At 44.2% G+C, this 10,848-nt stretch overlaps 1 pseudogene; it reads left to right on the forward strand.

Moving 5' to 3' along the window:
* Positions 1-201: 201 nt before the first annotated feature.
* Positions 202-1,687, forward strand: LOC112891117 (annotated as a pseudogene).
* Positions 1,688-10,848: the final 9,161 nt, after the last annotated feature.

The following is a 10,848-nucleotide window of genomic DNA, read 5'->3' on the forward strand; positions in this document are numbered from 1 at the left end:
GCAATATATAGGATAATCGGAAATGTCGTGTGTACATGCTAAGAGTTTGAGGACAATGGATAACACGGCATTACATCTTAGCTGTCTTCGCACCTTCACGGAGAAGTTGGCGAATCCAAGCTGAACATGCTTATATAATTGATCCATAGGTTAGTTGGTAATCATCGTCCTCTTCTTCGTACAAAGCGCGCTTAATTTTCCATGGTTTCTCCTCAGCTTCTGTTCATCGTCTTGTGTAGCTGCTGCTACATCGCTCATGGAGGCGACCAACATGGGTTTGTATTGGTGCATGCAACCCAGGTCTTTTGATTCTGAAACAGTATGCTCTGCTTCAACAGGCACATGACCTCAATATTTTGTCTGCGATGTGGCCTGCACACTTCAGAACAGATTAAGTAATCTCATGTATGTTGTTCAGTGAAGCTGGAGCCGAGCTGCGCCGCCGTGTCCGTGCCACTAGTGCACCGGCACGGTCCCTGCGCGCCGTTGCAGACCTCAGAAATTCCGTCCTTCGCCGACAGACTCCGCCGAAGCCGTGCCCGTGCGAACTACATCAGGAGCATAGCGTCGAAGGGTACGGTGACCACGCTAGCAGATGACGATGCCAACGTGACCATCCCGGCTCACCTGGGCGGCTCCGTGGACTCGCTGGAGTACGTGGTCGCCGTGGGCTTAGGCACGCCGGCCGTGTCTCAGGTCCTCCTCATGGACACCGGCAGCGACCTGTCGTGGGCGCGCAGTGCGCGCCGTGCAACTCCACCGTGTGCTACCCGCAGAAGAACCCGCTGTTCGACCCGAGCAAGTCTTCCACATACACTCCCATTGCCTGCAACAACGACGCGTGCAGGAGCCTCACCGCCCGTGAGTTCAGCCGCCACGCTGGCTGCACGAACGGCGGTACCCAGTGTGCGTTCGCCATCGAGTACGGAGACGGATCGCATACCAGGGGCGTGTACAGCAAGGAGACGCTCACAATGGCGCCTGGTGTCACCGTCAAGGATTTCCATTTCGGCTGCACCGACGACCAGGAAGGCCAGAACGACATGTACGACGGCCTTGTCGGGCTTGGCGGCGCGCCGGAGTCGCTCGTCGTGCAAACGTCTCCGGTTTACGGCGGCGCTTTTCGTACTGCCTCCCGGCGCAGAACAGCGAGGCCGGGTTCCTTGCCCTTGGCGCGCCGAGCGCCAACACGTCGGGCTTCGTGTTTACGCCGATGAGCCGCGAACTGGAAACGTTTTACACGGTGACCATGACCGGCATCAGCGTCGCCGGGAAGCAGCTGGACGTACCGGCGGCGGTGTTCTCGAAGGGCATGATCATAGACTCCGGCAAGGTGGTCACGGAGCTCCCGAACACGGCCTACTCAGCGCTGCGGACGGCTTTCCGGAGCGCCATGACGGCGTACCCGCTCTTGCCGCCGAACGATGACCTAGGCGTCGGCACCTGCTACAATCTCACTGGCTTCAGCAGCGTGACGGTGCCGACGGTTGCCCTGACGTCCGACGGCGGCGTGACGATCGACCTCGACGTCCCCGACGGGATTTTATTGGGGGGGGCTGCTCACTTTCCAGGAGTCAGGCCTACCAGACGCCTTCCCCGGTATCCTGGGGAACGTGAACCAGCGCACATTCGAGGTGCTCTACGATGTCGGCCATGGTAAGTCGGATTCCGGGCTGGTGCCTGCTGAAGTTTTTGGTGTCCGTGTGGTTTTGTGCTTCATGGGTACATCCTGGTTCTTGATTTACCTGTCAAGGGGCTCTGCGAAATAAAAGTGGTTCCTGATCAAGAATTATTATTGTCAGGTAGTTTTGGGTATATTTGGATCTACCAACTAAATTTTAAGCTAGCTAAATTTAGCTGCCAGAGATCCAAACAGCCAAGCTATAAGACCAGCTAAAGTTTAGTTGAGTTTAGCTATTTCAATACAGCTAAAACCAACTAAATTTTAGCTGAGTCTATTAGTTGAATTATTCAAACACCCCATCTAAAGTTTAGCTGGACGAACTTTTAGATGGCTAAAATTTGGCTTTAAAATTTTAGCTAGCTAAATTTTAGTTAGATGGATCCGAACAAACCTTCATCATAGAGAGTCTTTATCATGGAGAGTCACACATGTGCGACTGGATTGCCGAGCTCTCTTGTAACTGTGTTTGCAAGTTAAATATGAGAGGAAACGGGAAAACGCTGCAGGCAAGTTGAGCAGCACACAAACATCTCTGTAGTTGACCTTGTTCACTGGTGCGTTGATCAAAGAAAGACTACGTCGTAGCGTCCACTCTCGCGCGTGTGTAATTAGTTTGTGGGCATAGATGTATCCAAAATTTAGTAGCTCTTCCTTTTTCTTCGGCACTTTTCTCTTGGGCCAAGTCATATAAGCATCTGGTAGGATCCATCCAGCTTTCATATGGTTTGGGAAATCATCTTGTCCGATGAGCACAAGGTTTTTTTTTGTCTCCTTAGGTTGAGGATAAGGGGTCTGTTTTGCAGTAAAAGAATATGGATTTCAATCTCTCTTTATCTATACTATAAAATACTATAAAGAACCAGTTTTTTGAAAACTTTTGTCACCCACGTATATTTCCTCATACCACTCACAGCGGACCCACCGCACAGATCAATAAGGGTGCGAAAGTATTGAAAAGAGGTCCTAACCATGGTTTAGAATATGAGTCTGCCTTTTCCTCCTTACTTGTCCTGTACCCCCGCGCAAATCTTGTTACCTCCACCCAGCCTCTCCCCTGATTTCACGAACGGATCACATATGGCATATGGAAGTGCCTAATCCAAGTTCCAAGGTATAATTGATACTACCGAGAAAGGATTTTCAGAGGCGGATAAAAATGTATTTTTAGGAGCAGGTACGATACCCGCTCCTACTTCTCGCAGCTAAAAATATTATTTTTAGGGGTGGACCCGCCTAAAAATCGATTTCAAAAAATAAAAAAAAATCAAAAACAGCAAAATAAAAAAATTACCTCCACAAACCCATGCACTGTCGAGGTACAATATTTTTGAAAAAATATACACACATGCATCACCCAGGGTTCAAACTGTATACCTCAAGCCTTGTGTGTACCTTCCCCTCCACCATACTACACAATCACTTGTGAATCTATATGGTATGCTATTCTTTTATATTAACTCTGAAATTGATTTGTAGGGGCGAGTGACGCCATCACCCGCCCCTAAAAATATTTTTCTACTTTATTCCGAAAATTTATTTAAATCTTTACATATAACAAAATAAATAAAAAAGTGAAGCTTCTACACTATGGTTAAAATTATGGAAATCTTAAAGTATAACTTGAGTTGTATGGGATACTATATAGTCATAACTATTAGACAACTTATAATAATTTTTTGAATTATTAAATAACATTACTATAAAATTATAGGTCTCGTCAATCTCTACATTTTTAATGATATTATCCGAGATCATATGAAAAAATTATGAATATTTTTTGCGTGGAACTACCTGCGAGGGCGGGTCATGTTATCACTTGCCTCTAGAAAATGTATTTTTAGGGGTGGGTGACAGGTAACCGTGGAAATGGTGGCTATTTCTAGGGGCCGGTGATGGCGTCACCCACCCATATAAATGGTGGTTATACCTGTCATTAAAATATATTTTCAGAGCTGGATGAATTGATACGGTAACCCCGCTCCATTTGTAGAAATGGATTATCTTTCCGACCACCTCTGGAGAAAACAGAATGTCCCTGCAGATCTTTTTAGCAGTATGACTTTCCAGATCCAATTAACTTTCCGTCTGCAAGCATCCAATCAAATCACTTCTTCGTCGTCACTCCAATCACGATATCGCCTCCTGTACACGTGTGACTGCCCTTGTCCCCGGCAGGTCTCGCGTCTTCTTCAGCTCTGCCAGTTAACTTCGTTTCGCCCGGCCGGCTGATCGGACACCCGGCACGCCGCCGACGTCTTCCGTCGTCAAACCGGACCGCGTGCTCGCTCAAGACTGCACCGAGCTATCTGCACCGTTCCAAGCAAGTCTCCACTCCACGCGCCGTGAAGCTGCCCACGATCGTCGAACCACCTCGCTGTCGGGCTCAGCTCTTCACCAAGCCGTCCGCCTGCGACGCCTCTTGGCTGCCCAGAGGTGAGCCAGCATACCAGTCGCCTTCAGCCTGCCTCTAAACGCCGTGCCTTCGAGCCTGCCAGAAGCGGCCAATTCGCAGCTGCACCGCAGGCCGTTTCCGCCATGAATGCCGTGCTTCAGATTCGAGCGCTCACCGGCCTTTGAGCCACTTGGACCTTGCAGGAACACGTACATGATGCGTGGTCAATCAGTCTGCAGCCGGCCGCTCACCGTCGCCAGTTGATTGTGTTCTGCTACAATACAATTGGGTGCATGCACATAATAATTAAGGTCGTTGCTTTTCCTTCCCATTAACTGCACATTCTCCTGCATCTTAGTGTGCAAGCCGGAATGTTAGTTTGCTAATTTTTGTTGCGGGGACCAAAAAAGTAGAACCATCTCCAACGGCTCTAGCCATGCTATTTCAATTCTTGGTTTACAGCTGCTGATGGGTCATACTTGCTACATATGTATTTGCAGGGAAACAGAAATTCTTGACTAAAAAACACACTTTCTATATAGGAAGTGTCTCCATGTCAATCGACTGAGAAATAACATATCCGTCAAATCTTCAACAAAACGCATCACTTGCAGCCCCATAGTCGTTCTGTTTGCTTTTGTTATCGGGCCCACATTTTACTCTAATGTGCCCGTTAAAGGTTACACACAGCCATATTGCACTACTGCGAAAAAGTTTTCAGGGGCGGGTAAAAATGTATTTTTAGAGGTGGGTGCGGTACCTGTCCTTACTTCTCGCAGCTAAAAAATTGATATGTAAGGGCGGATCACGGTACTCACCGGCCCCTATAAATTAATTTTCAGAAAATAAAAAAATAACAAAAATAAAAAATATCAAAATAAAATAAAAAATATTGCAGCGAACCAGTCACCACCACAAGCCCATGTACTATCGAGTTACAATTTTTTGACAAAATATACACACTTGTATCACCTGGGATTCAAATCGCATACCTTAAGCCTCGCGCGTACCTTCCTCTCCACCATGCTATGCAGTTTTTTATATTAATTCTGAAATTGATTTGTACGGACGGGTGACGCCATCACCCGCCCCTAGAAACGATTTACAGGGGCGGGTGATGGCATAACCCGCCCCCTAAATTTTTTTTCAATTTTATTTCAAAAATTTATTTAAATTTTTACATATAGCAAAACAAATCAAAAAAGTAAAACTTCTACACTATGATTATTGTGAACTATAGATAAAAAAATATGCTAAATATATTTTAGTGTATATAAAGATTAAGATTGTTGAAATCTTAAATTATGACTTGAGTTGTATGATATAGTCATAGCCATATGTAGGTTCATAATAATTTTTTGAACAATGAAATGACCTTAAAAGAAAAACCTATCAACTACAAAATTTTAGATCTAGTGATTCTCTACAATTTTGATATAAAGTTTAACTTCATCCAAGATCATATGAAAAAGTTATGAATTATTTGCGTGGAACCATTTTTAGGGACGGGTCATGCATCACCTACCCATGAAAATGCATTTTTAGGACAGGTGATGCCATCACCCACCCGAAATACTATTTTTAGGGACGGGTGATGCCATTGATCCGCACCTAAAAATGATGCCCATTTGTAAGGGCAGGTGATGGCATAACCCGCCCCTAAATATGCTTTTCTAGGAGCGTATCGGATACTACAGTACCCCCGCTCCATTAGGAGCGTATCGGATTCTACAGTATCCCCGCTCCATTTGTAAGAGCGGGTTAGCTTTTGACCCGCTTCTAGAAATGTTGCTGCAAATCGTTGTTTTTTAAGTAGTGTTGGGCGCAATGGTGGTTCCTAGACCCAATAGCATTTTAGGGCCTGTTTTCTGTTCTTTTGGGAGGGCTGTGGCTGTTGCCGGGCAAGTATATGACATTGGGCCTACCAATTGCTTATTAGTTTGTCTGTTTTTTATCAACCATATATAGTACAAACAAAAATCCTAAAAAACCAACAAATAAAAAACTTACAGGTAAAATTTATGGGCCGGCAACAAAAGTACATGCAAAATTTATGGGTTTGTGTTTCCTTTTGGTCGCTAGAGTAAAAAAAGCCTAAAAATAACAAAAATAAAATGTAACATGCAAAATTTTTTGAGCTGGTAAGAAAGTTACAAGTAAAATTTTGTTACAAAAACCACTATCACTCAAATCCCTATACCTTTCGTATACAAAAGACTTAAATCACATGCAGCTCTCAGATCGCATACAAATGACTCCTATATTTACAGTAAGGTCCTCCAATCCATTCCTCCTGCTGCTTACATGCGTTTGTACACAAAAAAAATTGCAGACTACCAAACAAAATCCAAGTACAAATGATGAAAACTTTTCCAACAATGTGTCCACCTTCAAGAATTACAAAAAGCACTATTGCAAAAACAAAAAGCTGCACTTGCTGCAAGGCCATTTTTCTATATGCAAAACACAACCTCTTACTCCCACATCTACCAAGAACTAGACATCTACAGATAAGGTGGAGACAAAAGCAGGCTACAAGAGAGTTTCACAGGTGCCTAACGTATTGTTGATGTCTAATCAATGAAAAGAGAAATAAAGTAGCATGAAACACATATACAGGGGAAATGTAAATCACATCTAATTCAATAATAACTTTGAATCTGTGAGAACCAAAAAGGAGAATTGATACAAAATGATTTATTGACAGATAATACCAAAATCTACGAAATACAAGGGGTCACGAGAAAATAGGATCTGAACACCTCCAGGGGAAAGAAAGATCCATGTGCCAGATGAAAGGGCAGACAATTTGAAGAAAATGATAAATTTAGAACAGCAAAGTGTAATATTTCAAGTTAGTTTCAATTTTCAGCCGTGGGGTAACAAACAAGGTGCAATGTGAACCAAACCAACATTTGGCCTCAAACTTAGAATCAAACACTCACTGTTCCTCTAATTGAGGCTAGGTGTTAATGATGCTGTTTTCAACTCAGAAGCACAACTTGAGAAAATGAACAATATATACTCCATACCATAGCTATCCCGTCATGTTCCTTTTTTACAAATAATAATATGGACAATCTTTAAGGGATAGCATTCCAATTAACCTCTTCTACAGATATATGCTTAAACAATGAGCATTTAAGAGTTGCATTTTACCTATGTGAAGGGCCAATGGTTAGGACAAATACAAGCCATGAGACAGAGACAACTTATCCAACAAGTACTACCATGAGGAAGTAATCCTTCCATTCATCTGTCTGTTCCAACAACCTCATCCATTCTGCAACACGTAAGCAGGGGCAAGTAATTGTTTGTAGCTTTCTTTTTCTGCATTCTGAAATACAAACAAAAAAGCATAAAAATAAAAAATAAAATAAAATAAAAAAGTTACAGGTAATTTTTGGGTTGAAACAATGTTACAAATAAAACTCTTCTGGACGTATGAGCCTATTTATCATATCAGCCTTGAGTTTAGTTAACTATTTACCATAGTTGCATCAAGATACTTTACTCTTTAAAGCTTAAAATCCATGAAATCAGAGCTAAACAAAAATACATGGGAAATGATAATGTTGAGTGACAACAAATATGATATATGAGAATAAAACACAGTACAACAATACGAAGCAACAAATATAAAGGTACCTTCCAAGTAGATAGGTTATTCTTGCTATATAAAAAAAGATAATCAGCTGAGCCTAACAAAAAATTGCTTAGCGTTTCCAAGTGATTGATCAGGTATTCAGGTCAGCTAGGGTTGCAGCATAGCTAGGGGCATCAGGGGCTTTCCGTATAATGAATAACTGAGCTTGAATAAGAAATTACAATTTGCACTAATCTTGTTCCAAAAACATTACACAACTGCTACAATAGTAAATTAGTTGTCTGTGAGAGTAACTAAGCTCGTAACCTGTGACAGCTTTTTGCAAGGTATTATAGGTCAATAACAAAAAAATTGCACATCTACAGGACGCTAGTGAGTCTACAAAAAAGAAGCTAGTTTTAATTGGCTATTAGACTAAAAGCAAGCAGAAATGCATTTTTTTTAAAAAAATATGCCATAAAAAATATACGGCTATACCATGCCATAAAATGTAAGTAGTGTATTATTCGTATATTGTACCTATAAAGTTTTCTAAGGGAACAGTGAGCATCTGACACTTCGTAGTTCCTTCCCAATCAAGGACAGAGTGAAAAGCATCCTAGCACCCTAGTAACAACATACAAATTGTCAATATCCAAAAAATTTATGAGGCATCGCTAGTGCACTCTTGCCAAAGTCCTCATCTGCTTGCATTACCTTTTTAATCGGAGTCTATCAATAACATAGAAAATAATTAGGGGATAAACTTCACACCATTCTAACTGTGTAAATGTTTCAAATATTCCTCAAGCACACTGTATATAATATGGAAATTAGTGCACCACATACAATGAAAGCAGCTATAAGCACAGGCACAAAATGGAAATTATTACACTGCATACAATATGCAAATTCTCAAAATCATCTAGGAACAATATCCCAACCTACAGTAATAAGCACAGGCACAAAAATGTGAAACCAAAAACATTCAGCAATCAAAACATTTGATACAGACATCAAAGAAGTTGTTAAAATCATATTGTCTCATGTAAAATATAGCAAATGCTGAAATTAGCTAACATTAGCTAGGTAAACACAATAGATGAGGCTCGCTCCTGCAGCGCAAACCATAAAAGTCTGTGTAGCTTGGGACTTCAACTATGTTGACTCAATGAAAACAGAGTAATGGGAGTTCCCAAGATTAAGAAAAAAGCAACACAAAACTCATAATGAATGCTGCTGCTTCAGCACTACACGGCAGGTCCATAAATTGGTGCTTGCAGTTCATTTCATGAGACCTTGGGACCAAGCATGTGAACATAATGTTACACTACAAATGCAGTGCGCTAATTGATCAGATGGCCACCAACAAGAAAGAAGGAGAAACAGGGAGATGATACCACTGTTTCTACATACAGATAGATAGCACTTGCTCACTGAACAATGAAATCCTCACCCCCAAATACATCCAACGCAATCATGATTAACACTACATACTATGAGCCCATTTGTAGCTAACATCTGCAGCTGGCCTCAGCTACACGGAGAAACCTAGACAACTATACAGGTCAAGACAAGAACGAAGTGATAATACAAATTGAATAAAAAATCTCCACCACCTGAGGCAAGCACCTTAGACTAGTATCCCCAAATCCAAATCCGTCACGAAATGGAACCAAAACTACTCCAAATCGAAGACATATGCATCTCAAATCGAATGCCAATAGACATTCACTGGCAGGGGATCTAAAAACCTCATCACAGGCTACTCAGATAGAGTGCCCCGATCAAACCTAACACAGTTAGGTTCACATCTTACAAGATCGAACTGTACCATCACAAAATGGAATCCACGGTCAACGATAAGGAAGAAATCAAGGGCGTTCTTACTGTGATGGGGAGCCGTTGTTGAGGATGCGCTGGCCGCGAAAGAGCTTTGTCCTCTCCATATCGATGGTGTGCATCATGTTGTTGCCAAAGGTGCTGCGCCACCTCGAGCACAAGGCAGATAGGCGGGAGTCCTCAGTCCTCATCGAAATCGCAGACGACGACAGCGCCAAACACCTAGCACACGTGCCCGATGCCGGAGGGAGAGGCTGCTCGGTGGCAGGAAGAGGAGTGGAGGGAGTAGACTAGCCGGCGGCACACAATGACCAAAAAATCGCCGGAGAAATCCAGACCTAAGGAAACATTTGCACTGGTTTTGCCGGCGTCGCGGGAGAGAGGTGTGGAGTGGGGCCGACCCCGCTAAACGGGCGGCGGGGCCAAACAGGCGGACCCGTTAGCGTGAAACGGGCACATAAAGCACACAAAAGCGGACCCAAATAGATAATTTAAACGGAGGTCGATCCGCTCCATCCATCGCTGATCAGACGCTCCAGCACGTCGATCGATAGAAAAGCAATTCTTCAATCGACTGAAGAGGAGTAAATCTCTTCTATATATGTATTTGATTGTAGAGAAGGTTCACGAGACTTAAAAAATCAAAATATATCGGGAAGATACGCAGTTCCTAAATTACACCAGCCATTCGCCTTTCTATATATCGCGACCACGCATGCACGCAATGAAATTGACTTGCTTTTTGTGTCCTCCAACAATTCATTCTTAGTAGGGAAGGAACGACGATGCCTCGAGGGAAGCTTGGAATGAAGCTGATCGAGAACCCCAAGAAGCGCAGGGCGACCTACAAGAACCGGTGCGACGGCCTCGTCAAGAAGACGTCGCAGCTCGCCACCCTCTGCGGCGTCGAGGCCCTCCTCATCTGCTTCGACCCGAAGCCCGCCGGCTCCAGGTAAGACGGCGGCGGCGCATCCGCGGTCACGACGTGGCCGGCAGACCGCGAGGACGTGCTGGAACTAATCAAGAAGTACCGCGAGACGCCCGCGGACAAGGTCAGGCACAGCTTCACCGCCGCCGCGTACTACCAGGAGGAGCTGGCGAAGCAGCAGCGCAAGCTCCTCAAGATCGAGCAGTGCGGCCCGGACAAGCTCAACCTTCAGGACTGGCGCCTGGCCGACCTTCCCCCGGCGACCTCGGCGTCCTGCTCGTCACGCTGGACGAGACGCTGCGGAAGGCGCAGCAGCGGATCGTCGCGCTCGGTGGCCACGTCGAGGACGACGGCGACGTGCCGTCGGCGACCACCGCGATGGTCGCCGCGCCCACGCCGCTGGCGGACTACAACTC

This window comes from Panicum hallii, chromosome 4 (genome assembly GCF_002211085.1).
Source record: "Panicum hallii strain FIL2 chromosome 4, PHallii_v3.1, whole genome shotgun sequence".
In the NCBI taxonomy this organism is placed as follows: Eukaryota; Viridiplantae; Streptophyta; class Magnoliopsida; order Poales; family Poaceae; genus Panicum; species Panicum hallii.